This window comes from Leucoraja erinacea, chromosome 7 (assembly GCF_028641065.1).
Source record: "Leucoraja erinacea ecotype New England chromosome 7, Leri_hhj_1, whole genome shotgun sequence".
Lineage (NCBI taxonomy): Eukaryota > Metazoa > Chordata > Chondrichthyes > Rajiformes > Rajidae > Leucoraja > Leucoraja erinaceus.
In genome coordinates this window covers 15147438-15172999 of record NC_073383.1, presented here as the reverse complement: position 1 = coordinate 15172999, position 25562 = coordinate 15147438, and the positions used below count along the sequence as shown (strand labels likewise).

General features: G+C 42.0%; 1 protein-coding gene across 4 annotated transcripts in view; it reads left to right on the top strand.

Moving 5' to 3' along the window:
- Positions 1-1982: 1982 nt before the first annotated feature.
- Positions 1983-25562, top strand: part of gulp1b (GULP PTB domain containing engulfment adaptor 1b) — a 317776-nt gene continuing 294196 nt past the window's right edge. For 2 of the 4 annotated variants that reach the window (XM_055637816.1, XM_055637817.1), the window contains exon 1: positions 2005-3274. The gene's annotated coding sequence lies outside the window, so the exon portion shown is untranslated. Of the gene's footprint in view, positions 3275-4136; positions 4153-25562 lie in introns of those variants that run through there. The other 2 variants (XM_055637822.1, XM_055637818.1) reach the window with 2 other exon arrangements.

Sequence of the window (25562 nt, the reverse complement as noted above, 5' to 3'; positions counted from 1 at the left end):
ATTCTTTTTACAGTGGTTTTCTCGAAGAATCTGGTGCATCCATGTGATGTGTAAACCATTCAGTAAATCTTGAGCATTCTTTCACAAAATGAATGTATTTCCTGTGGCAAAACTATTGCCAGAACAAATGTCCAGTGCTGAGCGGCACTTATTGTAATAAGGCTGTATAATGCATTGTTTTAATGCTTGTGGGTTTCAAGTAGTGGAAATATAATTTAAATGTAAAAATTGAAAATATTGAATAAAACACCAGGGAAAGAAATATCAAACAATTGAGAAAATAGAACATGGAAAATTATCTGAAATAACCTAGAATCAGTGAGTACAGGGAACAATTTTTAGTTGAAACTTTCACTTTCATAGTAGCAATTAAATGTAACAAAATATTAAAAGGCATTTTATAGATCATCAAGAAATAGACAATGGTGGCAAGAAAGGTATGATCAAAGCTTGGTTTATAGAAGATATTTGGATAAGATTAGAATGACTGAAGGATTTAGGGAGAACTTTCTGAATAGAATCATGGGAAAACCTAGTATGACAAAGACATTGTGGGCCAAAGATTATGTTCCTTCGCTTCCATTTCTATGCCCTATGGAAATCCTCACAGTCTGGAATCAAAAGTGAAATAGACTGAGAGAGTAAGAGTAAAATGTAAGTCTGAAGTATGTCTACACAGCAGTGGTGCAATTGCAGAGTTGAAGTTCCAGAAGGCAGATTATTACCTGAATGGTGTCACAAGAAGATTATTAACTGAATTGTGTCAGATTAGGAAAAGGGGAGGTGCAACGAGACCTGGATGTCCTTGTACTGAAAGTAAGCATGCAGCAGGCAGTGAAGAAAGCAAATGGCACATTGGCCTTCATAGCGAGAGGATTTTACTATAGGAGCAAGGAAGTCCTACTGCAGTTGCACATTTGCAGTGGTGAGACCACACCTGGAGTATTGTGTGCAGATTTGGTCTCCTAATTTGAGGAAGTGCTTCTAGCTATTGAGGGAGTGCAGCACAGGTTCACCAGGTTAAATCCCAGGATGGCGGGATTGACATATGATGAAAGAATGGATCGACTGGGCTTATATTCACTGGAATTTAGAAGGATGAGAGGGTATCTTACAGACATATATAAAATTCTAAAGGGATTGGACAGGATGGATGCAGGAAAAATGTTCCAGATGTTGAGGGAGTCCAGAACCAGGGGTCATAGGTTAAGAATAAAGGGTAGGCCATTTAGATGAGAAAAAAACATTTTCACCCAGAGTTGTGAATCTGTGGAATTCTCTGCCACAACAGGCAGTGGAGGCCAATTCACTGGATGTTTTGAAGAGAGTTAGATATAGCTCTTTGGTCTAATGGAATCAAGGGATATGTGGAGAAAGATGGAACGGGGTACTGATTTAGGATGATCCGTCATGATCCTATTGAATGGCGGAGCTGGCTCGAAGGGCTGAATGACCTACTCCTGCACCTGTTTTCTATGTTTCTATGTAAACTGAGCAAAGTACCTTTGTATAGCGCTTTAAAAGGAATAAGATGTTTCAAAACATTTTACAAATGCATCAAGAGGCAAAAGATAGTGCTGAGCCATGAGAGATATTTAGATAGATCTTCAAACTGTGATCAGAATTAAGGTTTTAAGAAGTGTTCTGGAGGTAGGAGGGAGAGTGAGAGTCAGAGAAAACAGGTAAGGAACCTCATACCTGTGGACTTTGGCAGCTGAACACAAATGGTATACTGATTACCTTCAGGGATGATCAAGAGGTCAGTATTTGTGAGATGCATGTATTTCTGAGGGTTATAGGACTGGTGCAGACATTGGGAGAGACGATGAGACCAAGACAGGGTTTCAAAAGAGGGCTAAGAATGTTTAAATCGGGTGGTGAGTCTGGAATTCCCAACCCCACAGAACTGTGAAGGCTAGATTGTTGGAGGTATTTAAAGGGAAGATAGATTTCTTTTGGTATATTGGAAAATTCAGGGCGACTGGGAGCTGCCAGAGAAGAGGAGTTGTGGTTTGGGGCAGAGTACTTACTTACTTACTTATTTATTGCCTATTGTGCATCCTGGCATGTAGGGCAGCAACGGAGGTCCTCCACTCCTGTCTGTTCTGGGCTAGCTTCAGGACACTACCCCAGGTCAGGTAGCTCTGGAAGTCCATCATGCCCAGTAGTGTTGATTCCTTCAGTTGCTGTTTCTGTAACATATTTGTTTTACGAGACAGGGTTGTTAGCCCTGTGCTCAATCTCCAACCTGGAGGACCAGTGGATCGCTCTTCGTCTCGCCTCTACCATTCGACCTGTCCAGCGTGGGAGATCCTAACAGGAGACGAATCTCCCGCTGGCATAGCTCTAGGGGTCACTGAAACACACAAGCTCCCCGACCACGACAAGGTTGCAATCCAACCTTGGATTTGTTGGAGCAGATTTGCCACCAACAAATTGGAGGGTGGAAACAGCTCTGGGATATCAACTGCTGCAATTTTCTTGTGAATCATTCCTCAGCCATGAGCCAAAGTGGGGCGAGAAAACTGCGGGTTATTATATTGTTTACAGTGTTCTATTTTACATATTCTGTTGAGCTGCTGCAAGTAAGAATGTAATTGTTTTATCTGGGACATATGCCAATAAAACGTCACCTATTCCTTCTCTCCAGAGATTCTGTCGGTCCCGCTGAGTTACCCCAGCTTTTTGTGTCTATCTTCGGTTTAAACCAGCATCTGTCGTTCCTTCCTACACTCTTGACTCTTGGTTAGGAAAAGACTGACTTGAGTTCTGGAGAAGAGACTTGACCCGAAAAGTCACCCCCCATCCTTCTCTCCAGAGATGCTGTCTGACCCGCTGAGTTACTCCAGCTTTTTGTGTCTCTCTTCTGGGTTTATTGTGTCAGTGGGGCGGGCAAGGCCTGCAAGTGGTGACCAGGACTTGAGAGGAGTCTCGGTTCCTCCACCAGATCTCTCCCACAGCTGGGCACCAGTGAACGTGCAAACTCAAACCCATGCACATTCACATAGCGACGGCGTCGGCACGGGACTGATGGATGCTGCCTGCAGCTTGACAGCGGTTTCCCTTTAAACGGATGCCTGCCGTGGTTTTGAAAGCTGGCGTGCGGGAGCCGGAGCACAGTCCAGCGCTGCTTCCAGCGACGTCACTCCAGCAACTTGCGAGCGGCTCACATTCCGGAGCAGGAAGAAAAGGGGGGCGAAACACGGCCATCCATCAATAATATAATAAAAAAACAAGGCATTTCCAGCGGACCATCCAAACCTGCAAGACTAAGGTAAAGTTGGCGTCCCTTAGAACTTTTTTTTGTGTGTGAAGCGGTTAACTCCTGATGGAAATAGCGTTGCTAAGCGTGCACGGGTGTGTTCTGAAAGTGTGCGTCAGCTTTTTTGTTGTTGTTGAGGCTGGGATTTGAGTCGAGAGGTGGTGGTGGGTGAGCTGTCCGGCGGCGAGTCTACCGGGGGCTCAGCGCGCGCTGCTCCCGGGGATCGGCCCGTCCGTCAACCAGCGGCTGCACCGCACCGCACCGCGCCGGCCAGAGCACTGAGCAAACTTCCCGGACACGCTGACCACCTCCCCAGCCGCCGCCATCCAAAGTTGCCAGATGTTCAATCTTGCAAGTCTTTGCACTCTCGAAAGTTTAATCACCTCGAAGTGTATTGGTGGCATTGCAGTTTAAATGTGCATGTGTATATATATATATATATATGTGTGTGTGTGTTGTGTGTGTATACACACACACACACACTGTATGTGCAATGTGTTTTCCCCACTGTCTGTTTTTTCGCGTGCACGCGCGTTTTGGAGGAGTTGCACGAGCCCGTGCTGAGCCCGAGAGGGGAACGCGACCCCCGCTCCCCAGACAGTGAGCTCTCACCCTGAACTCCCGTGTACGTACGCTGCACGGTAGAGGTCCCCTCTATAAGTCACCCCCTCCCTCCCTCAACCTGGGGGCTGCCTGCTGTCACTGAGCTGAAAGCGCATTTGCAATTAGACTTTTTGTTTGATCGAGGTACTGAAATGTGTTTCTGCCTTGTATTCATGTGGAATTAATTAACGTATTTCAACGATATAATGTCCTTTTTTTACGTGGCATTTATTTAAAGCAATCCAGAATAACCAAACAGCTCAATAAAAGGATAGTCCCGATTCCAGGTTGGTCATTCAATAATTGGATTCTGTTTGTAATTGACAGTTTACCTGTTAGTAATTAAGCTTTCGTTTATTGTACATTTGTTGTATGGTGTTTAGTAAACTCTATAAAAAGCTCCTGGAGCCAAAACTGTCCTTCATTATGCAATGACTAAGATACTGTCAATTACGTGGATATTACATTCCTTGCGAAATTGACCATTTACAGTAGCGCCCAGCTGTTAAGCAATTGATCTTTGCAACATTCTGATTTTTTTTAAAGCGCCAACATCAGAAAAGAGCGACGGGAAACCTTTTAAATAGCACCCCTCAGTGCACTACTTTGCTTTTTTTTTACCTGCTAATGATTATTTAAAATTTTCATAATTCTTTTAAAACTGCCACCATCGTTTAGTGCCCACCTGAAAAAGATGACCCATCTCATCGGCTCGATCGCAGCCAGACTGATGTTTGCAGTACTGGCTGCAAGCATTTACAATGGAATGATTTATTCGAGTGGAACTGTGAAGAGGGCAGCACATGTTTCATGAGAAGCTGTCAAGAAGGTGGTTTCATTCCCTTTTGCTGTGGGTAAAATCACACATTGGTGCAAAAAGTAAATGATCAAATGATTGCTGATGATGTTCCTTGTTATTAAAGTGACTGCTGCTGCAGTCCAGTCATACACAATAGTTATATAATTCTTTATCCTCGTTCCTCCCACCCTGTGGTAAACAAAAACACTAGGCAAGATTTGTGGCCAGAATATTAAGTGCATTATATCAGTGGTAAGTGTAATAGGTATGCTTCATTACTGTATTGCTTTTGGTACTGTGTTGTTGGGTACAATACAAAGCCGTAATGCATTTGCATGAGTCCAATATTGATTGGTATGGTAAGTATGCAGCTAATGACACTGCAAGGGACCATGAGCTCTGTAACTACTTGTGTTAATGCTGCCTCAAGCAGCCAAATAAAAAATGCTATAGTGAACAAGGTCTCCCTCCTAGACCCTTTTCCCCTCAGCACTACCACTTTAAACAAATATTTTCTCCAATTTTTGACAATTCTTTTCTCCAAACTAGCAATGAAATTCACGGTCAGAAATTCTACTTTATGAGCAAGTTGTCATATTTTTTAACCTATTGTACAGATGCTAAATGATTAATTTAATTGATGAAAGGGAGTGTTCACTTGGCTGCTGAATATAAAGATTGTGGTGATGGGGGGGGGGGGGGGGGAAGAATGCTGCTGGGTGAAATAGGAAGGCAAAAACTTGGAGACAACATGAGGGGCTGGGATTGCTTTTATAGGTATGCGTTCCTTTTGTTACTGATTTTGAACCAATTGTGCTGACTTTTTCTGCATTTTGTTTTGAATTTGTTGGTCTAATCGTCCTCATGCAATGCTAATTAGCAGTTGACACTGCCATAGATGTGGATAACTACTTTGGACACCAACTTTTGTCTTAAAGTCATCGACATCCAACATCAGCAGAATTAATCTTTTCTGCTGACTTCTTTGTGCCTCTGCATTTAGCTTAAATCCAGCTTGGGTAGGTGATCCACCATTTTTACTTGATTACTTGGGCTATAATAAAATGGGTTTTTTAGTGTTTTGATAGATCGAATCAGAATTGTTGCCTTAAAATATTTTAATAAGTTTTCACATAGTAGCATTGTGCATATTTTAATGACATGTGTGTTGCTTTATGTTGAGTTGCTACTGTAATCCAAAGTTTATCCAAAATCATTTTTTTTAAAAAGCAAAACAAATGCAGATCATGCAAATATGAAATACAGAGACAAAGTGCTGTAAGTAGTCAGGAAGCATCTGTTGAGAAAAACACAATTAACATTATTCATTGATTGAGTTTTCATCAGGATTAAACCGTCAGAGAGGTACATGATGTTCCTTGTAACATCAAAAAAACGAAGGAGCTGATCATGGACTTTAGGAGGGCACATCATCCGAGGACGTACACTCCATTGAGGATAAATGGGGATCCGGTGGATAGGGTAAACTGTTTTAAATATCTGGGAGTCCACATCTCCGAGGATATGACATGGGCATCACACGCCTCGGCACTCGGGAGTAAGGCAAGGCAGCGCCTTTACCACCTCAGGCAATTGAGGAAATTCAGAGTGTCTCCGAGGATCCTCCAGTGCTTCTACGCAGCGGCGGTGGAATGCATCTTGTCCGGGAACATTACCATCTGGTTTGGGAATTGCTCTGCCAAGGACAAGAAGGCTCTGCAGAGAGTAGTGCGTTCGGCCGAACGCACTATGGGAACTTCACTCGCCCCCCTGCAGGAACTATACAACAGGAGGTGCAACTCCAGAGCAAATAAAATCATGGGAGACCCCTTCCACCCCTGCAACGGACTGTTCCAGCTGCTATGGTCAGGCAAACGCCTCCGTTGCCATGCGGTGAGAACGGAGAGGTTGAGAAGGAGTTTCTTCCCAGAGGCAATTTGGACTGTAAACGCCTATCTCACCAGGGACTAACTCTACTGAACGTTTTTCCTTCCATTATTTATTATGTAAAAGAATATGTGTGTTATGACTGTGTTTATAATTTGTTTGGTTGTTTTGTTGTTTGTCTTTTGCACAAAAGTCCGCGAGCATTGCCACTTTCATTTCACTGCACATCTCGTATGTGTATGTGACAAATAAACTTGACTTGACTTGACTTGATGGATAAGACGGATTTGGAGGGGTATGGACCAAATACGGGCAGGTGGGACTAATGTAACAGGAACATGTGGGCAAGATGGGCCGAAGGGCCTGTTTCCACACTGTGTCACTCTGTTCATCTGAAACTTTAACTTTCTTTCTCCATACGATCTTCATCATTCTTCCCCTCAGCCATCAGGCTATTAAACATGACATCAAATAAGCTCTGAACAATAACAGTATTATTATTATTATTGCACTATATCTGTTTATTTATTGTGTATATATGGTCTATAGGCACACTGAACTTTTATCTTCTGTTCTGTATTATGTTTACATATTCTGTTATGCTGCAACAAGTAAGAATTTCATTGTCCTATCTGGGACATGACAATAAAACTATCTTGGCTCATTGGAAAACACTCTAGGTCTAGTATGATTGTCCTCCTGGCAGGTCTTTTCCGTGGGTCTTGAGATGGCTGAAAAGACCAGACCTGGAGCCACAGACTTTATGGTGTGTCCATTTATGGTGGACACATGTGCATGACATCTTTTAACGTGAGGAGACTTTAGCACAGCCAAACATCACACAGTTCTTGACTGAGAAAGTCCCAGGTCCAAAAGGCATTGACTCCACAATTGTTGAGAGTCATGAGGTCATGTGATAGGAGCAGACATGGGCCATTCGGCCCATCAAGTCTACTCTGCCATTCAATCATGGCTGATCCACCTTTCCCTCCTAACCCCATTCTCCTACCTTCTCCCCATGACCCCTGACACCTGCACTAATCAAGCATCAATCTATCGCTGTCTTAAAAATGTCCATTTACTTGGCCTGTGGCAAAGAATTCCACAGGTTCACCACCCTCCGACTAAAGAGTCTTTCCATGCTGCAGGCCTTCTCAGCCGTTGTGATGCTCCATTGCTGGCCAGACCCCATCAACCTGTATCACTGCTGGATGTGCACTGTGTCAGGAACCTCCCCACAGCCGGCCTGTGGGTGACCCAGTCAGGAGCATAGTTCTGATGGTTTAGCTGTCAGGATCTTGGGCACGTGCAAGCTCCTCTACTGTGACAAGGAGGTGACAGTACGGGTTTGATTAGTATGGGTGTCAGGAGTTATGGGAAGAAGATAGGAGAATGGGGTTGAGAGGGAGAGAGAGATCAGCCATGATTGAATAGTGGAGTAGACTTGATGGGCCAAATGGCTTAATTCTGCTCCCATCACTTATGAACTGCTACCATGGATGCTGCCTGACATGTGCATGTGCAGTATGGATCACCTACATTTATTGTTCTTTATAGCACCACACAGTTAGTGGATCAGGGTTTTGCTGCTTTTCAACACACCATCAATGCAATGCCTATGCAATTATAACTTGATTCGCAATTATTTCTCCAATTTCTATGTTTATTTGAGGACCCATTAGACAAAGGCTTTGTACATGTTACTGTGGTAATACAATACATAGATAGTTTTGAATAGTGTTATTAGGTTGGTTTGAAACACAAAACAAATGGTCAAATTTTATCAAAAATGGAAGTAACAGGCAATAATTGTTTCTTGTTTTGCACTTTTCCCTATGTGATTTGTTTTTGTTAAACTTGGTAAGAGAGATTCATTTTGCGCCTACGGTGATCTTTCCCACTCCCCTCTCCCAAGTTGGTCCTGATGGGAACAAAAGAGACTAGGCTAAAATACTAAACACAATGAACAGATAAAATATTATTCACTGAATTTGGCTTTCCTGGGCAAGGCTGAACAAACAGTAGTGTGACAGAAAGGCTTCGTTGCCAAAGCTAGTAGAAATTACATTGTAACGGTAAGGATGGTGAGATATCATCTGCAGATAGTTGTCTCAAAATTCCACTCAATCTTCCAATCCTCTCTCTTCCAATCCTCTCAAAAAAAAAAGGTCAAGGTCTTGGCACTGATAATTCCATTGATTGTCAAGTTGAGATGGTTGGATTTTCTCATGTGGAGGTGATCATTGCCAATAGCTCTGGATCAATGTTACCTGCCATAAATATCAACTAAAGCCTATGCATTATCTGAGATTCATTGATATAGAACATAGAATAGTGCAGCACAGGAACAGGCCCTTCAGCTCATGATATCTGCGCAAACGATGCAAAGTTAAACATTGAAGCCTGCACATGATCCATATCCCTCCATTCCCTGCATATCTGTGTGCTTATCTAAAAGCCGCCTAAACGCCACTCTCATATCTGCCTTCACCACCATCCCGAGGCTATTTCCTGTTCAAATCCTCAGACTTGAACTCTCAAACTCCTGACATGGAAGACGAAAGTAATACACTCTGACCTATAACTAACATTATATAAGAGGCAAACTTTGGGTTATCTTGGATTACACATGATCATTTTGTCCTGTAAAATCGCATTTCTCAGGAAGATGCAGGAGGCAAGCACAAACCTAGCCAGATTTATACTTTGCAAGTGAAAAATAAATCAATTTTTTGTTGATCTGTTAAACCGTACAGAAAACACAAAACTAAGTGAGTACAGTTTATTCAGCTCATGAGAATCAACGTGTCTCAGTGGTTATTTGACTGAATTAATATCAATGCATTCTGCCTGTGGCATTATGACAAATTATTAATACTCAGCAAAGTAATAGGGGAATAATTTATGTAGGAAAGAACTGCAGATGCTGGTTTAAATCAAAGGTAGACGCAAAATGCTGGAGTAACTCAGCGCGACAGGCAGCATGGAAAGAAGGAATGGGTGACATTTCGGGTCGAAACCCTCCTTCAGACTGATTTATAGTGTACCTGTTCATGACAATTTGAACTCCATGGCGTTCTGGCAGATGGAATGCTAATTTGGATTGGCTTGGCGTATCGCTTTACAACTAAAATGATGCATTGAAATTGTCACTTGTCTGAAGTTGAGCTTCTCATGGCCCTAATTATTTTGTCTGACAACCCAAATGTACAGTTTTAGCACCTGCTGCTATTTGTTGGGCCATTATGCAATGTTTATTGTTTCTCTTGTAGCAGAGTGAGCAGTTTTCAGTTAAAATATACTGTGTGGTCTTCAATACTGCTTTTATTCAAACTCTTCTTCAGAATTGAGAGCTGTGACCGGTGGTGTGACGCAGGGGTCAGTGATGGGCCCACTGTTGTTCAACATATTCACTATTTGGATAAGATTGTAGATTACATTAATAAGACATTACATGATTAATTTGCAGATGGCATCAAAATTGGCCGTGTGCTTGACAGTGCAATATTTTGTCCAAACCTAAATCAACTGCGAACGTAGGCCATGCAATGACAGATAGAAGCTAATTTGGACAAATGCAGTTTTGGTATGTTAGACCAGGGCATGCATGGTAAATGACTGGACCCTGGTGAGGGATGAAGAACAGAGTAATTGAGGGGTACAAAAACATGTTTCCCAGGTAAACAAGGTGATGAAGTTAAGTTGCACATTTGTCTTCATGAGATGGGGCACAAAATATAAGACCGCATAAGATGTTGGTGAGACAGCACCTGGAAAATTCTGCACAGTTCTGGTAGCCATACTACAGGAAGGAAGCAATTGCATTAGAGAGGGTACAGAAAAAAATCACAATGATGATGCCAAGGCTGGAGGGATTGAGTTAGAAGAAGAAGCTTTTTTTGTTTGAAGCAAAGGAAATGGAGGGGTGACCTTGCAGAGATCTTAAAAACAAAATCACGGAGACATAGATAAGATGGAAAGGCAGTCTTTGTCCGCGGATAGGGGTGTCTAAAACTAGAGGACAAAGGTTTAAGATGAAAGGGGAAAGACTTAAAGGGGACCTCTGATGCATGTTTTTGACCGTGGTTGGATGGCATATGGAACACACCAGTGGAATAAGGTAGAGGTAGGGCAAGTACAACATTTAAAAGACATTTAAAAAGGTCCATGGATCACAAAGGTTTTAAGGGATGTGGACTATCTGTAGGCAAATGGGATTAGCTCGGAAAACATCTTGGTTGGCATGGATGAATTGTGCCAAAGGGCCTAGTTCCATGCTGCAATATAACAATCACTAATAACTGCAGCTTAAATTTAAACTTAGAAATATCATGGGGCCCTTGTATGCTAATTGGTTATGAAAACAATCAGAAGATTTTTCATAACAATTAGAAGTTTTTCTACACAATGTAGCTTTGCATTTTGAGAATAATTCGCAGACCTTTTATTACCATTATCTTTTATAGTTGTCTAATAATGATTTGAGAAGTGTACAGGCTGTACCTGGGTAACGTGAGGCTTCTCTTTTGCAGATGTCCCACAGTCTGTTGTTCTCTAATACCACCATAGTATCGTAACAAATGGCATCGAAAGCGCGTAGGATTGATGAAAGAACAAATCCTAAAAGTGGAGCGATAGGGGTATTTTTGAATTTCATAGGAACAAACAAGTCTGTAATACTGTGTTGGATTTAATACTATTGGAGTTCATATGTTAGTTGTGTCTCACTCATGAAGCTGTAGAGTTGTAAAGCATGGAAACTGGCCCTTTTGCTAAACTCATGCATGCTGACCAGGTTTTGTAGCTGTACAAGTCCTGGTGGCTTGTACTTGGCCTATATCCCTCTAACATTTTCATCTCCGTATAACTACCTGAATGCCACTGTACCTGCCCCTATATCTTCCTCTGGCAGCTCTTTCCATGTACGAAACACCTTTAGCATGAGGAAATTGACCCTCGGATCTGTACCCTTTCAAGCTTAACGGTCTCCTTCATTTAAAATATTGAGAAAAACTGTGCCCAATACTCTAAATGTGGTTTCACCAATGTCTTGGATTGTGGTGTCCCAACTTCTACTCAACAGCCTTATAGATGAATACAAGCATGCCATATGTCTCCCTCACCATCCCGTCTACGTGTGTCACCACTTTTGGGGAATTGTGTATCTGCTCCACAACACTTCTCCAAGAATTCATCAATTACTCTGCAAAACCTTTCCCTGGTTTGACTTGCCAAAATGCATCACCACATGGTTGTCAAAGTTAAATTTCATCAGCCATTTCTGTCCCACTTCTTTTGATCCACATATGGATGTTTGATCTATATCCTTTTGTAAACTTGGATCGTCCACTATAATGCTAATTTTGGTGTCAACTGCAATTTTACCATAAGCCTAACCACGCAAACTATATTGTCATCCAAGTTGTTAATATACACACAACTATGAACCCAGCCTAGTAGCATAGTTCCTTGTGGCATACCATTTGTCACCTGCTTCCAGTCAGGATTAAAAGAACCTCCAATACCACCCTCTGACTTGTTCCAATGAGCCAATTTTGAGTCCAGTTGACTAGCCCGCACTAGATCCCATATGATCTAATCTTCTGGACCAGTCTACCATGCAGGACCTTGTCAATGGCGTTGCTAAAGTCCATAGAGACAATATACACCATCCTGCTCTCCTCAATCCTCTTTGTCAGCTCTTCAAAAAATCTCCCTTACTGATGAATGCAAGCATGCCAATTTTTGAGAGAGACAATTTCCCATACACAAAGCTGTGCTGGCTGTTCCTAGTTAACCCTTGCCCATCCACATTGCTGGTTGATCCTGTCGCTCACAATTCTCCCCCCCCCCCCCCCCCCCCCCCCCCCCCCCCCCCCCACTTGATAACTTGTCTGTCACTGATGTTGGGCTCACTGCCCTGGCTTGTCCATGCAGCCCTTCTTAAATAAAGTATGTTACCCATTCCCAGTCTTCTGGTACCTCCCCCACAGCTACAAATGATGCAGGGCCAGGAATTACTTCCCTAGCATCCAACAATGTCCTAGTATGCACTTGGTCAGGCTATTGGGATTTATCTTTCTTGATATTCTTTAAGATTGCTGGCAAGTCTTTTGTAATTCGGTTATTGTCCAACACGTTACTATTTGTTTCCCTTAATTCCTTTGCTTCTTTGAGCTTCTCAGCAACTTCATGTGGGAAGTCATCATTTAACACTTGGCCCATCTCCCATAGCTTGACAAATAGACGACTATGTTGATCCTTTCGGATTGTTATTCCCTCCCTTGCAGCCAGTTTGTTTTTAATATACCTGTAGAATCTCAATGGATCTCATTCAATTTCCCTCTATCATTTATCTGCCAAAGCTATATTGCACCTTCTTCTATTCCTCACCTGATTTGAGTTTTAACTCCTACATTTGGAAAAGCTACTTTTCTTAACAACTAAACCAGGTTCGCTTCTTAATAAACAGACACCACACAAACTGTTTGGTAGACCAGTTCAAAACTTTACTTATTATCGGCCGATGGAAGGGAGCGAGAATTCCAGCTAAGTGACCAATGTAGACACTCGACTGTCCTCGGTCCACTTCTCTGAACAACAGAATTACATTGCATTAAATAGGTTTTTTTTGTCCCCTTAGCACATTCCACAGACATTAGTCATGGTCAGAGGTACAGGAAAAGATTTCCACAGAATGCATCACATCAAAGGCATTTTGTTTACATGGTACAAGATGTACTAAAAACATTGGCCAAACCTGGGATTAACAACAATGTTACTGTAGTTTCCAGCCCTTCGAGCCTGCACCACCATTCACTATGATCATGGCTGATCATCCAACTCAGTATCCCGTACCTGCTTTCTCTCCATACCCTCTGATCCCTTTAGCCACAAGGGCCACATCTAACTCCCTCTTAAATATAGCCAATGAACTGGCCTCGACTACCCTCTGTGGCAGAGAGTTCCAGAGATTCACCACTCTCTGTGTGAAAAAAGTTCTTCTCCTCTCGGTTTTAAAGGATTTCCCCCTTATCCTTAAGTTGTGACCCCTTGTCCTGGACTTCCCCAACATCGGGAGCAATCTTCCTGCATCTAGCCTGTCCAACCCCTTAAGAATTTTGTGTTTCTATAAGATCCCCTCTCAATCTCCTAAATTCTAAAAAGTATAAACCAAGTCTATCCAGTCTTTCTTCATAAGACAGTCCTGACATCCCAGGAATTTGTTAGTAAAACAGGTAAAAATGCATCAGATATACAAACTTACCCAAGCGGGGTGAGCCAAAGACCTGTGGTGGAGTCAATGGAACAGCCCTCTTGTTTCCATAGTTGTTTTTGGTTATCAGAGGCGTCCCTCTGTAATGCACATACCTCCCTCATATCTGGCAGGACCATTCTATTTGCTAGTATCTGTTTACCTGATGTCACCACGCATTTGGATGTACAGGCTGCACAGTTTGGATACACTATCGGCAACTCATTGCGTTTTGCTATAGGGTCCCCAGCACCAGTGTGCAGTACATTTAATAATGACCAGCTGTTCTGGTAGCATCAATGCCTTAAACAAATTATGCACAGAAAGGCATTCCCCTGCTCCCAATCCTGGAGAGCTTTGTAAGGTCAGAACTTCAAGGTATAGGGATGTTACTGCGGAACTGTCCCAGGTACGGATGCCATTGCTACTGGTGGACATCTCCCAAGATTATCTAACGCCTCATCTTCATTACTATTGTATTGTATTGTATTCAAATTTATTGTCATTGTCTCAATTTGAGACAACGAAATGAATTTTCCTTACAGGCAGTATCATTAAAAAAAAAAAATTTTAAAATAAAATAAATAATAAATAATAATAGAACATATTAAAAATAAAATTGAAATTGAATTTAAAAAAAGCACAAACACAGAAAGTCCATGACACAACATAACATAAATGGCACCAAGGTGAGGATGGCCAAATAGGGTTGTCGTGCCAGACATGAAGTCTCCTCCAGAGGATTTACCAGTACTGGGTTTATTTTTTACTATCCATCACCTGTTTCTCACCTCCTGTCTGTCTTTTAACTATTTTCTCTTGTTCCTCCGCCCACTGGCATTCTAGTTGCAATACTTTCCATCCTTTCATAGTGCCATCCTTATTTCGTAACTCTATCCCTTGTTTACATGCAGTATCCATCCAACTTCAATCTCTACTCTCCTCATGCTTCTTCTCTGCTTCTGATTTCCACGTTTTAATTCCCTTCTTCCATTTCTTTCCTGCCTTCCTTTCCCATATCAACATCTCTGCTTTTTTAATTGTCTCGACATTCCATGTGCCCCCTACTGGCCAGGCTTCATCCCCCAACCGTTTGGTCAACTTGGAACTTAACATTCTAAATGTATTATTATACTTAGGATTCAAATAACACATATGTTGGACGGGGGTTCCCCCCTCACTGTTATCCAGAGCATTCCCCATAGATAGATAGATAGAAAGAGAGAGAGAGAGAGAGAAAGAGAAAGCAGACTTCTTAATTCCGAATCGTTCCAAATATATCAACCAGGCCGACCCGCTAAATGAGACCCCAGTTTTTCAATGTGGCTGACTTTTTAATTCCGAATTGTTCCAAATATATCAACCAGGCCGACTCGCTACTTGAGACCCCAGTTTCTCAATTTGGCTGACTTTTTAACTCTTTGATATACGACCCAAGTGTCTCAACGAGGCCGACTCGCTAACCGAGACCCCCGTTTCTCAACCTGGCAGACTTAAAATAAGCCCCAGGTGTCTCAACGAAGCAGACCCGCTAACCGGGACCCCCATTTCTCAACCTGGCAGACTACTTACTCTTTAATATACAACGCCACTTATTTCTCAATCCGACAACTCTTCGGATGTCTCAATAAGCCAGACGCACACCTCAACCCCCGTATCTCAACCCGACAAATCACGGATATCTCAACGAGGCCGATGAGCCCTTAGTAGAGAGAGAGAGAGAAAAAAAAAAGAAAACAAAGAGAGATAGGCAGAGAGAGAAAGAGAAACCACTCACGTCCTTCTTAACAATATACACAAGCCCTTCTTAAAAATACATGCACAATTCTGTCTTAAAAATACATACACAATCCCTTCTTAAAAAAAACCCTATAAAGCCCAACTGGTCTTACCTTGGTCTGTTTCTAAGAACCTCGGCAGGGAACCAATTCAATGTCTGATGAAGGATCACAGATGTTCCCGGGAGTTTCTAGGGAGTCGGTCTTACAAGGGGGCCGATAGAGCTCAGTTATCTCCCTTCCAATCCCTGCAACCTCTTGCACAGTCAGCTGTTGATGTGGTCCCAGCGAGGCCTGCCAAAAGAACGCCAATGAAAAAGCTACTTTTCTTAACAACTAAACCAGGTTTGCTTCTTAATAAACAGACACCACACAAACTGTTTGGTAGACCAGTTCAAAACTTTACTTATTATCGGCCGATGGAAGGGAGCAAGAATTCCAGCTAAGTGACCAATGTAGACACTCGACTGTCCTCGGTCCACTTCTCTGAACAACAGAATTACATTGCATTAAATAGGGTTTTTTTTTTGTCCCCTTAGCACATTCCACAGACATTAGTCATGGTCAGAGGTACAGGAAAAGGTTTCCACAGAATGCATCACATCAAAAGCATTTTGTTTACATGGTACAAGATATACTAAAAACATTGGCCATTTGGTTTACGGCATCTTACTTCAAAGATGTGACTAGCTGTTTCTCTCTTCCTTTGTCGCCTCCTCCCCCATAAACATTGGCCATTTGGTTTACACCATCTTACATCAAAGAGATCTCTATAGCTTCTCCTCTCTGCTTGTCACTTGGGAGACAATGTTATAGGATTTATTATCTCACACACTGCAACCTGAGGAAAGCCTAATTTGAGACTAAATATAAGCTGTAAGCTAGCCCAGAAGCCAATTTAATATCTTCTTATATTTTTAACTAAAATTCGGCTTCATCACATTTATATTCAAGAGATTTGGCTGATTCCTACTATACCTGATACATGTCTCTTTAGTCTTGGTTAGTGCTTTAATATCCATTGTCAACCAGGGTTCCCCTCACCTGCAGGCCTTGCCCTACAATCTGACAGCCACATACTGTCAAAGAGCATTCCCCAGCTTGTATATTCAAAGTCTCTCACGCCAGATGCCCTTTTACCTGTAAACAGTATCTCCCAGTCAACTTCTGCAAGTTCCCATCTAATACTTTCAAAATTGGCCTTGGTACAATTTTGGACTTTAACTTGTGGACCTGTCCTCTTGTTTTCCAGAACTGTTTTAGAACTAACTGAATTTTGGCCATTGATCAAAAAGTCGTTATGTTGGTTTATTGCCACATCTACCGCGATACAGTGGAGAACACTTTGTCTGCGTGCCATCCAGTTAAATCATACTATCCATAAGTACAATTCAGTCATACACAAGTAAAACAGGCAGTAACTACTAAGCGAAAGATAACCAAAGTGCAGGATATAGTTATAGTGTTAAGGAGTGTTTATGATACAATAGTTCAAAAGTCTGATACCAGCCGGGAAGAAGCTGTTTCTGAATCTGGTGGTATGTGCTTTCAAGTTTTGTTTCTACTGATGGACAGGAGAGGGGGTGATTAAAAGGCTGGTTTGTGTAATGGACTGCGCTACATTCACAATTCTGCAATTCCTTGCAGTCTTGAGCAAATCTGTTGCCATACCAAGCTATGGTGCACTTGGATAGGATGCTTGCTATGGTTGATGTATAGAAATTGATGAGTCATTCTCCTACTGACACTTCACCTGCCTTGCCTCATTCCTTTATAAGTCCAGTGTTGTATCTTCTCTATTCGAGTCCTCTATTTTGTTTTGCTGGGAACACTTCAGAGTTTCCACCCTGTTCGAGCCCTTTGCTCTCAGGGATTCCCATTCAAATTGGGGAGGGAAGTTAAAATCAGATGGCATTCTCACTCTTTTATTCTCACAACTATCTACAATCTACCTGCATGTTTCCTCCTCTAATTCCTGCTGACTATCGGGAAAGGTCTATAATACAACCCAGTTAAAGTGATCATTCTTATTTCCATCCTTAAAACCTTTCTGGATAATCCCCCAAGAATATCCACTCCGAGTACTGCCGCGATGCCCATGCTAAGCAAAAATGCAACCCGACTTCCTCTGTCACCTGTAACTTCAACACACATGTAGTATCTGCCCTGAGTTCACCCGCTTGACCCATCAAGCTTCCTGCATGGAAATAAATGCAATTTAGTCTCTTCCTTGCTCCCTGACTTGTCCCTGCTTATTGTCTTAACTGAATTTAATCATATTAACGTTCATAGTGAGCTCTATTTTCCCCATCTGCTGCCCTATTGCTTTGGTTATCATCCCCTGCCAAACTAGTTTAAACCCTCCCAAGTAGAATGCAAACAAGGAATTTCATTTCAATGTTAAATATTGTTTAATCACGCTCAAATGTTTGGTGGTAGTTTTCAAAGTTTCTTTATTGACAAGTTGCTGTGGTTACATATCTCAGAGAGAGAGAAGAGAAGACAAACTAAAAGAATTGCAGGACACAGCTACATTTCTAGACAATTAGGCTATCAATCTCTGTGGTGCTTATTACTGGCTCAAAACCAATCACCCATGTTGTGTCCAATCCCTCACTGGTCCTGATCTCAGTGGTCGGTTGGCATTCCCTTCATCCTGAAAAGGGGTTGTTATTCAGTTCGAGTCCAGGTTTTTATCATTTATAACTTTGAGTTCACAAGCTTTTTTTTTTTTGTCTCTAGGCTCAAGTTCAGAGACTGTGTTCTTTTCAAGGATTCAGCAGTTTCTAACAAATTCACTCCAGCAATTCTCTGCAAACCCCCCTACAGCACCCTTGAGTATATGGAAATAATTTGATCTCGGAGTCCATGAGTTGGGCTGTCCATAGTAAAGAACTTTAATTAGTCACAAGTTTTAATTTGAATTTACTAATTCCTTTGTTGGAGTGATAGGCATGAGTAACATTTTGTCTCTTATTTGCACCTCTTCACCATTGTTGGATTCCTACCTGCCCATGAATTGAAGCATCAACTTCAAGTCAAGTCAAGACAAGTTTATTTGTCACATACACATACGAGATGTGCAGTGAAATGAAAGTGGCAATGCTCGCGGAACAACAAAACAACCAAACAAATTATAAACACAATCATAACACACATATTATTTTACACAATAAATAATAGAGCACAGTTAGTTTCTGATGAGAAAGGCACAGTCCGAATTGCCTCTGGGAAGAAACTCCTTCTCAACCTCTCCGTTCTCACCGCATGGCAACGGAGGCGTTTGCCTGACCGTAGCGGCTGGAACAGTCCGTTGCAGGGGTGGAAGAGGTCTCTCATGATTTTGTTTGCTCTGGATTGCACCTCCTGTTGTATAGTTCCTGCAGGGGGGCGAGTGAAGGTCCCATAGTGCGTTCGGCCGAACGCACTACTCTCTGCAGAGCCTTCTTGTCCTTGGCAGAGCAGTTCCCAAACCAGGTGGTAAAGTTCCCGGACAAGATGCTTTCCACCGCCGCTGTGTAGAAGCACTGGAGGATCCTCGGAGACACTCTGAATTTCCTCAATTGCCTGAGGTGGTAAAGGCGCTGCCTTGGCTTACTCACGAGTGCTGAGGCGTGTGATGCCCATGTCATATCCTCGGAGATGTGGACTCCCAGATATTTAAAACAGTTCACCCTATCCACAGGATCCCCATTTATACTCAATGGAGTGTACGTCCTCGGATGATGTGCCCTCCTAAAGTCCATGATCAGCAACTTGTACTACTTGATAAAAATAAATGATATTTTAAGTCAAATTAAGTGAACTGTCCAACTAATTTCAAATCGTAGATATTTACATATAATCCTAAAGGAATTATTCATCAATGTTTAATTATTTTTAAAATAAGTGTGACACCAGACCTTATTCAGTCATGTGAGTCTTTAACGACAGTCCTCTTGGCATTGGCAAGGGGGCCTAGGTTTTGCTAATATGCAATAATTGGGATTCAGCAATGTTCTGAACAGAGCTGAAGACTCTTTGTACTTCTGTCTTCTGGGAATACACAATATGATTCTCAGAACATTTTTCTGCATGTGATCACTGGAAGCGATATTGATCCTGGAATCGTGATATGTATAGTCGCAGGTTCTAGTGGAGAAGTTGAGATCGAAAAGCATCTTGAAAGCGGTTGAGGGCAACCTTGTTTTGGCTAGAGTAGTGAGAAAGGATAATCAGAGGAGCTGGGTGTGGTAAGGAAGATTGGGGGAAAAACACCCAAAAGATGCTGGCAGTATTTTGTCGGGTGGTATTTTTTGTTTGGAGAGGGGAGTGGTTTGTGGAATCTTTCCCTTTCATAAATGCAATCTGGCTCAGAGCATTTCCTGTATTTTCATTTCTATTTTTCAAATTCCAAGATCTACAGTTTTCTGATTTAGAAAGGTTTGAAGCTTTTGAGTATGAGAGAGTGATAGAGTTTGGATTTGGCAATTATTTTTGATAGGGTGCGACAGAATTTCAATATCCTGCCCCAATTGAACTCGTCTGTTCCCTTTCATTTTGTCGCTAGTATCATCTGCAATTTATTTTTCATTCCTGAGTATCCCTCAACAATTATTTATCAACAACTGTTTTGGTTCAAGAGTGCTCCTGACCTTTCGGAGAGCAAATTTGTCTGCTCACTCAGGAGACTTGCTTCCTCTACAATGATTACATCAATTTTAAGGTGGAACGCATCCTAGGGGATGTTCAAAGCAGAAAATAGTAGGAATAATGGAAACGTCTTTCCCATGTGTTACCCCATCCAGTCAGTGATACCTACCTCTGCACAATTGAATGGATTGGTGACTACATTTTTTATACTTGAGAAATGGCTATTTGCCTTCATCTCTCAATGTATGAGGTGGTTAATAAAGAATTGTGTATTAAAAAGGGTATATAGGAAATGTATTAGGATGTGACAATGGTTTATGTTTTAGTTTTGAGAATTTGGGAAAGTTTCAATATTTGGTTCTTGGAATGGAGAAGATTTTGATGTAATCAAATAGCATTTCAAGATGAGAATTTTTTGACGGAAACGTTATTCCCTCTGGTGAATAATTGGGTCTATATGAGAGTTGCAGCTTTTGTCACTAAATCAATAGGGAGATGTCAAGTTGTTTTCATTCAGTAAGTTATCAGGATCTGCAATGTTCTAATTGAGGTAGGCATCAATTTTTAAGAAGAATTGTCCAGGCACTTGACGCTGAGAGAATTTGAGCTTTACAAACAGGATGTGGGGCTAAGCACTGCTGCACTTCAGAGCTTGTGTAAGATGATGGGTGAATGGCCTCTTTGTTTGGTAAGTTTCTGTGAAATGTGCTGCAGTTGTTTGTGTGCATCCAGCTTCCCCAGGAGCACGGAAACATTTCTTGGTAATTTGGTTAATCCTGTACCAATTCTTTTAAATGAGTTAAACAGATTATCTTGCCTCATTTATGTTCATTGTTCAAGCTGTTTTTGTACATCATTTATTTTTGAGAAAATCCATGTCATTTAATCTATAGTATGACATCTAGTTTACACTATTGCACTATGTACAGATGATTAGATCAATATGGGCTCAAAATAATTGTGCTTCTTATAGGAAGTATGTGCATGTGTCCTTAGAAATGATGCTTAAAATTTGTTCTAACAATAAGCATCATTAAACGATCTCGGTACTCTAGTAATCACAAATCCTGCGCCTTGCCAATATTTTCTATCTCCTGAGGTGCTTGTAACAGAATTGCACACTGTAAATAGATTTTTTAAATAATTTGTCTGATAAGTGAATCTCAGATCTTTCAAGAATAGCAAAGCATTCCAAAGAAACATCTTGGTAATGTTCTGATCATTTCTATCATTTGTCTGACATAAAAAATCTGAGACCTTTTGAGAATTGCAAAGTATCCAAAAGAGACATCTTGTTAATGTGCTGTGTAGGAAGGAACTGCAGATGTTGGTTTAAACCGAATATAGACACAAAAAGCTGGATTAACTCAGCGGGACAGGGAGCATCTCTGGAGAGAGGGAATGGGTGACGTTTTGGGTGGAGACCCTTCTTCAGTTAATGTTCTGATTGTGTGCAGGGAAATTGTGCAGATGAATGTTAGGAATGCATGAATGAGATACGAGAATGCCTTAAATGGTAAGTAAATACATTTGGCCAAATCTCAGGCCATTGAAGCAGATCAAAATTGCGAAAATAAAACAACATCAATGCATTAAAATCCAAAATACATATTTGAGTAAAAATATGAATCATGATGTATACTTTTTTGTGTTAGTTATTTTTGGAAAACAAATTGAAGAGTTACTAGTCAGAAGACAAGACAGTGCTATCTATTGGTATAATGAGTTGCATTTTTTGCTGATCAGTCTATATTCCATATTTGAAATTTGAACATGCATGGGACATATGAGGGGGCAATTTGTTGTTAAAGGTGAGGCTGCCATTTTTCACCCTGAATATGAATTAGATTAAAATATCTGGAATCATCATTTGTAGTTAAATACAGAAAATACTGACCAGATTATTTTGCCACCATCACAAATAAATGATTTTGTTTTAATGTTGTTACTGGCAAGGTTGCTCTTGGGATTTACTTACACACAACATTGTATTTAATATCATTCCCTGCATTAATTGACATGCTTTTTTAAGGCTGCAATGGCAACAAGTCTGAAATACTGGAATTCCTCAGGCAAATTTTGTAGGTATAGGGATAAAACACAAATGGATGCAAGTCCAGGTTGAGCACAGGGGAAGAAGGGGATGGTTGTTAAACAGGGGCCGTGGAGCGTTTTTGAAAGTGGGAGGCTGAGCGATCATTGATCACCGGCCTCGGGTGTGTGTATCCAGCCTTCGCCACCCCGCGACCCAAACGTCTCACCTGCCCGACAAGGGGGTCTGGCACCGGCACAGTGTCTGGAGCTGTGGGCAGGTGTCTGGCGTTGAGAGTGTGGCTGGCATCATGGACCTCAGTCTGGGATAGAGGGGAGAGGTGGTTGAGCGCGCTCGGGGGAGGTTGAGGATTGCTCCCGATCTATAGGGCAGGTATTTGGGTGTGTTGGCGACCGGGGCTCCGGCTCTGGGACACGGGTGGGCTGGATGCTCCGTATCTGAAGGACAGCGGTCTGGGACAATGACGGGGTTTGCGATAACGGCGAAGCTGCAAGTGACTGTAAACGGGTCTCCCAATCCTCAACGTGAAGCAATCATGTACAATGAACATTTAACCAACAAACAGTGGCCTCACCAGCCCGTGGGTAATCGATTGATCACTAATGATTGCATCGATACCTTGCGGGGTTTTTTTTCAATTGGTTTTCACAACCTGGGAACTGCAGCTAGTCCTGGGGCATACAGGCGACCTGGGCACTACAGCCAGACCTGGGGCAAGCAAGCCGACCTGGGCACTATAGCCAGTCCTGAGGCAGGCGAGCCGACCGGGAAACTGCACCTAGTCCCGGGCTGCTAGATTCTAGTTAGTCTAGCCAATGTACAGGAGGCCACATCAGAAACACCGGAAGTAATAAAAGATGTTGGAGGTGCATATGAACCTCTGCCTTACCTGCATGAACTGCTGGGGCCCCTGGTTGGAGGTGAGGTAGGAGCTACAAGGCCAAGTGTTACATCTCCTGCGGTTGTAGGAGAAATTACCTTGGCAGCGTGTGATTTGGGTGAGTAAACCAATGAGTTGTGGAGGGAGTTGCAGAAGGGATAGATGTGGGAAGAATGAACTGGTGGTGGGGTCATGTTGCGGTGAAAGGTGATCACCAGGGAACTTTATCCTCCTTGTGTCTGGGGAAGCACAACTACAGGACATGGAAGAGATACTGGTGAGGGGTCCATCTACGACAGCAGGGGGGCGCCCCGTTTACCAAAGTCTCCTTGGAGCAAGACAGATTGTTAGAAATGTTCAAAGCACTCTGTGGGATTGAATAATGCAAAACTATTTCCGGTATTAAGAGCTGATAATGAAAGAATACAGATTTACATTGATTGGCAACCGAACCAGAGGCAGCAAGAAAAGATTGCATTATACAGAGAGTTGTTGTGAACAGATAAGCCCTGGCTGAAAGGATCCTTGTAGCAGACTTCTTCCTAACATTCAGAATAGTTGGAAGGAAAAGAATTGCAGAGCCACAGGGAAAGGATAGGATAGTGAAACTATATGTAGGAAAGAACTGCAGATGCTGGTTTAAGTCAAAGGTAGACACACATTGCTGGAGTAAATCAATGGGTCAGGCAGCATCTCTGGTGAGAAGGAATGGGTGACGTTTCGGGTCGAGACCTTTCTTCAGACGGGAAAGTGAAACTAATTGTCTCGCTCACCAAAGAGCAGATCCAGGTACTGTGGGGATTCTTTACGTGCTGTATCAAAGGATTCACAATTTATTTTCTAAAATAAAATTCCATTTAATTTCTAGACTGTGTGTATTCACCATTAGAATATTAATATTTGTAATATTGATTGCTTTCACTACAAGGAAATACTTGTTTTAAATGCGGTGTGAGCAGTTCTGGCTTGACTACTCACTATCCTTTTCAAATGCTTGTTAACAGTCACACATCTAGAGGCTAACAATAAGACCCACACCCAGGTCTGATCAACCTGCAGTGGGCCTGCCTCGACTGAGGGTGTCTTGTGATAAAAGGCCGAAACACCCATTGACGTTGAGGTACACAACTGAAGATGTGTCTGATTGTTAGCAAATTCACCCAGTGGTCATCCCCAAGAATGTCAATTGTGGTGAGCAAATAAAAGTAAAGTGCAATTATGGAATAACCAAATGAGAGTATTAAGAGTACATGCATCAGTTGAATTGAGTTGAATATTTTATTGTCACATGTGACAAGTCAAAGTGAAATTATTTTTTTGCATATCCAAGGTACCTAAAGGATGCTTACAAAGTTCCAAATTCACCCCCCCCCCCCCCGTGCCAGTTTCCCCGTCTATTCTTCCTCCCCCATCCCTCATGGCGATTCCCCCAGGCCGGGTCCACCTTTGTTCCTTCCCTCAGCAGTGACATCCTCACTCCCACATGTCTGTCCTCGTCTGTCGGTCAGCACCATTATCGACTGCCACGCTGACCTCTCCACTCTAGGTGCCGGGTCCTGGCGGTGGGGGGGGGTATGAAAAAAGTGTTTCTATATGGAAAAAAGGTGATTGTTTCAGGAGTCTGATAGTTGTGGAGAGCTCGTTGTTCTTGAATTTGGACCTACAATCTTTCAAGCTCCTGTATCTTCACCCAGAAGGGAATGGCCAGGCGTCCTTGATGATATCTCCAGCATTCCTGATGCAATACATCAAAAAGATGGATTGGATGGAATTAACAAGATTGTGATGGCCTGGGCTACATTTACCAGTCTCTAGGTTCTGGTGTTCAAAAGCAGAGCAGTTGCTATACCAGGCTGAGATGTATCCTGTCAAAATACTTTCCATGGAGCACCTGTAGAGAGAATCCTCGTGGATATGTTGAATTTTCTTAGAGGCCTAAGAAAGAAAAATTGCAGATATGTCATGTTGATTACTACATCATTGTGATGCATGAGATGGCCGGTGATATGAATGGCAGGTAACTTCATTGATAAGGATAGGGTTGTGTTCCAGCTCAGAGAGAGCAGCAAAATAATAAAACACAGTGCTATAATAGGGATTAAAGCAGCTTGAACATTACTCGTAGTGTATCAGAGACATGACAAACATGTTGGCAGAAGCTGACTATTTGTTTCATTCTTGACTGGTGCTATTATGAGATTAAAAGAGAGTAGAGTGGAGTCGTTTATGATACAATGTGAACATTTGCTACTTCTCTTGTGTATCTCTTAATCTTCAAATGTGGCATTGAGAAATCACGGAATGGGAAACTATGATGTGATTGGTAAAATGTTGGAGAATTTCAGTCATACCCAATAAAATAAAAACTATATGTTTTTGTGTGGTAAATTGGATTAGTAAGTATGCAGATGAT